The sequence below is a fragment of the Triticum aestivum genome, chromosome 1B (assembly GCF_018294505.1).
Source record: "Triticum aestivum cultivar Chinese Spring chromosome 1B, IWGSC CS RefSeq v2.1, whole genome shotgun sequence".
NCBI lineage: Eukaryota > Viridiplantae > Streptophyta > Magnoliopsida > Poales > Poaceae > Triticum > Triticum aestivum.
Window position 1 is genome coordinate 485,420,873 of NC_057795.1, and position 4,708 is coordinate 485,425,580.

Sequence of the window (4,708 nt, forward strand, 5' to 3'; positions counted from 1 at the left end):
GGAGCCCTGAGTCGTGATGCTCAGGTACCCTCCCTTTAACGCGCAAGCTTGGTTAGATGTCGGTGCTCTACGTCCTCGGGTCCCGTCCCTCAAGCTGGTCTCAGCCGTCGCTGGTTTGCCGGGGCACGATGCCATGGGAAAAGCCAGAGGGTGAGGTTCTGAAGAGCCGGTAGGAGCCCTGAGTCGCGATGCTCAGGTACCCCCCCCCTTTAACGTGCAAGCTGCCAACATCAAGGGAGAAGGGGTGCCACGGACAGGCACCAAATAACAAGCATGATGGGTCTAATGCATAGCCCGAAAATAAACGCAAGAGGGATACACGCCGCTAGGTCTGACCCGAGCGACTTGGGGATGGTGCAGCCCGAGGGGCGCCCCCAACGAAGTAAGCTAAGAACATGAAATAAAAGGGATACACGCCGCAGGGACGGACCCACGTGGCCTGGGAATAATGCGGCCCTGGGGTGCGCTCCCAGCTGGAAATGGAACTAGAAAGATGTCACCTGATAGAGTTGACGACGCAGGGGTGTTGAGGTAGCAGACGTAGCGGGCTGCGGGAGTCGATCTTCACGAGCCCCTAGGCCCAGGAGCCTCGGGAGGCTCCGGGGTTGCTGGTGGCTCCTCGCGAACCATCTTCATCTCTGCCAGGACTGCAGAGTGCCTGGCCTCCTGAGCCTCCAGGATGCTCCTTATGAGGCGCTGGCGTATCGCAGCCGCGTTCGGCAAGCCGTAGGGCATGCGAATGTAGCTGTGGGGTGGGCCCCCGCAGCACCCCACACGTGAGGGCCAGAAGCGCTCCTGAGAGGCGACTTGGTTGAGCCCTGGGATGTCGATGCAGACGCGCAGTCCGCTGTCCTCTCCTGGATGGGGAGCTGTGGCGGGTAAGCGGCGGCTGCCACTCATGATCCTTGACTCCTCTAGCTCCTGAATGGCCTTGCTGACGAACTCCTGAGGGTTTGGCCCTCCTTGCCTTGCTCCTTCTTGAGGGAAGCATGCTTCGAAACATGCCTCCAAGTGGTGCCCAAGCGCCTCCCTCGTGACCTTGGCAAGGTCGGTGGCCCTCCAGGGGAGAGCCTCCGAGTCCTGCCTGAGGAGGGTGCCGGGCGCGCTTTCCTATGTGATAGAAGGAGGTTCCCCCTGGGCAGGCGCGGGCCCTGAGGGACCTGCTTCCTGAGGGGGCGGGCCGAGCGATGTCTTCTTCTTCTTGGGGGCGGTCTCGGGAAGCCTCCTGCTTCCGCGATCCGGGTCTTCCAGTGATGCCGCCTGAAAGACTCGCTCCAGGGAACACACCGCGTCTTTCTCCTCGCAGGGCACCGTGATGACTCCGCCACTTCCTGGCATCTTGAGGACATTGTAGCCATGGAGAGTCATGGCCATGAACTTGCCCAGCGCTGGGTACCCGACGATGGTGTTGTACGACAGGCGAATGTGGGCGACGTCGAAGTCGATGAGCTCTGTGCGGTAGTTGTCATGTGTCCCGAAGGTGACAGGGAGGCGAACCTGCCCAATCGGGACCGTGGAGCCGTCGGTGACTCCGGAGAAAGGCTTGGTTGGCTGAAGCTGGTCGTAGGACACTTGAAGATTGTTGAATGTTTCCACGGACAGGACGTTGAGCCCTACCCCACCATCGATGAGAGTCCTGGTGACTAGCACGTTGCTGATGATCGGGGAACAGAGCATCGGGAGGACTCCGGCTGTGGCCGCGCACTTGAGCTGATCCGCTAAGCTGAACGTGATGGCGCACACCGACCACCTAAGAGGGCGAGTGGCTTCGAGCTTGGGGAGGACTGCATTCACTTCGCGGGTGAACTGCTTGAAGATGCGCTGAGAGGCTGGGGCTTGAGCTCCGCCCAGGATGCAGGCGATCGCGCATGGCTCCTGGAAGCCCCCAGCTCCGTCGTCCTGATGATGGTCCTCATTTCTCCTTGGCCGCGGCGGCAGTCGAGGGAGGCCTGCGTTGCCTTGCGGGCGATCCTCGTGAGGCTGATCCCTCCAGTCTCCCTCGTAAGGCGGGTCTTGCCAGCGATCCTCGCGAGGTCGGTCGTGCCACCCTTGGCGTGGGCCGCGGTCTTCCCAGCATCATGCGTTCCTTACTCCCCTCGACCGTAGCCCCGGTCGCTGCGGTCGGGGCGTCGGCCGATCCTTCCTTCTCGCATGGCCCGGAGCTCTTGGCATTCATTGGTGTTGTGGGTGTGGAGGTCGTGGTACACACAGTACCGACTGCCCTTGGAAGATTCGGGCAGATCTCTGCCCCACTTGATCTCTGGTTCTGCCGCGAGCACGGCAGCCCCCTTGCGCTTCAAATCCTTGGCCTTGGGTTTCTTCTCTTCCGGGTCTCCGTCAGGCAGCTCGAGGAGGAAGAGGCGCCCTTCCTCAGCCCTGGCGCACTAGGTCGCCAAGTTGAACAGCTCCAGAGAGGTGCACAGGTGTTCATGCATTGCCAGCTCCTCCTTCATCTTGACGTCGTGCACGCCATCGTAGAAGGCCGAGATGATGGCCTCCTCAGTCACCTTGGGAATCTTAAGGCGTGCGTTGTTGAAGCGCTGGATGTACTTCTGCAGGGTCTCCCCTGGCTGCTTCTTGATGCGGTGCATGTCGCTGACGGTGGGTGGCCGGTCGCGAGTACCTTGGAAGTTGGCGATGAAGTGGGTGCGCATCTCGTCCCAGGAGGAGACCATGCCAGGGGCCAAGTTCAGGAGCCAAGTGCGGGCCCCATCCTTGAGCGCCATGGGTAACCAGTTCGCCATGACCTTCTCGTCTCCATTGGCGGCTTCGATGCCCAGCTCGTAGAGCTGGAGGAACTCGGTGGGGTCGGCCGTGCCGTCGTAGCGAGGAGGCAGGTCTGGCTTGAACTTGCCGGGCCACGCAACGTTGCGCAGCTCGGTGGTGAAGGCACGGCAGCCTGCTGTGGCTACGGGAGGCCTTGGGTGACAAAGAGCTTGGTCTTGCGGGTCCCCATGCGCTGCAGCTGGGAGCAGTGCGGGGTCTTGACGCGCGGGAGCAGGAGCGTGGTCGTGACGAGCCGGAGCAGGGAGCACCCGGGCAGCTTCTTGCGGATGAGGGACTTCTTGGCAGCTCTGCTCTTGCCGCGCTGGCGCCTGATGGGGCGGATCCCGCCTTGGGGCCACGCACCTTGGGGCCAGGGCGCCTTCTTGAGGAGGAGGCGGATGGGGCGCCCCCGGGACTTCATCGCCCGCGCAGGGCGGGGTGCGACGCAGTGGGACAGACGGCGCAGGAGAGCCCCCTGCGGCACGGACGAGCTCGGCGACGCGGTCGGGCCATTCTTCGTAGATGTCATCGACGGGACGGTAACGCAGGAGCTTGTTCGCCGCGATGAGCGCGGCTCGAGCCTCCATGGGTGCGCGGAACGCACGAGATGAAGAACCCGCTGGGGTGAACAAGGGGGTAGCAGTGCGGCCGTCTTGCCTCACGGAGGGATGCTGGGATGATGCTTGCTGCTCATTCCCCGCCGGGCCGGTGGCGGCGTTGATGGCAGGCGACGGGGAACGACGAGGGCGCCCGCCGACGGGAGCCGTCTGGGCGATGCGGGAGGCGAGGGCAGCTCGGCTCTCGGCACATGCCCGACGAGCGTCAGACATGGATGCGATGGTCGGAGGAGAACAGGGCGGTGGAAGACGAATTCCGGCGGACCCCTACCTGGCGCGCCAAATGTCGGATTTCGGGTTCCGGCAGACCCTTGAGGTTCGAAAACTGGGGTGCGCGCGGAGATCTCGTCCACTACCTACCTGCACCCCACCGCCATGCTAGGATCTAAGCTATGAAAAGAACAACAAGAGACATCGTGTTTATACTGGTTCAGGCCACCATTGTGGTGTAATACCCTACTCTAGTGTGTGGTGTGTTGGATTGCCTCTTGGGCTAATGATGAACAATACAAGGAAGAACAGCCTCGTAAGGGTCTGTTCTTGGCTGGTGCGATGAACTACTAAGGGGAGTTCATTCGCTCTCTCTACTGGTCGCTTGGTGAGGATCCCTAGATGCTTATCCAGCTTTTTCTACCCTGTGGGTGGCTAGTCCTATTTATAGGCAAAGGCCCTGGGCCTCTTCCCAAATATTGAGCGGGAAGAGCGCCAACAATTGGCATTTTAAAGGGGAACATCTGGTACACTTATCCTGACTAAAGTTGGTCCTCGCCTGTCAAAGGCTCTGATGGTGACGCCGGCTTGGGCTCCACGATGACCTCCTTCCTGCCGTTGGACTAGTCTTAGTCTTGTTGCACCGAAATGGATGCCTTTGCTTGATGCTCTTGCCTGCGCTTGCTCCCTTTGCACCAAAGAGGAAAGGAGGACACTGCGCGGGCTGGCGCCCGCCTGGCGCCCTTGGTCGTCATGGCTTGCGTCATGGGCACCTCGTGAGGTACCCTGCCTTGATCTCTCCGCCTCCTCGCAAGCCAGCCTGATGAGGCCGCGCCTGAGGAAGCTTCTTGTCGTCCTCTCCGCAAGGCTTGGCCCCTCGCGAGAGTCTTGAGCTCGTGTTGATGAAGATGGGCCGTGCTAGGCCCCCTTTGAGCCACGCCGCAGGCCGCAGGCAGGCAAGTCTGGGGACCCCCGTTCCCAGAACGCCGACAGAATCATCTCCCTCCTTGTCAATAATGATTCCATGGATTTAAAAAGCCGGCAACAATTAAAGCGTATCTATTTTCGTATCAGTTAGCTGCCTTAATTATGGCCGGCTGCATGCAGGCACTCAG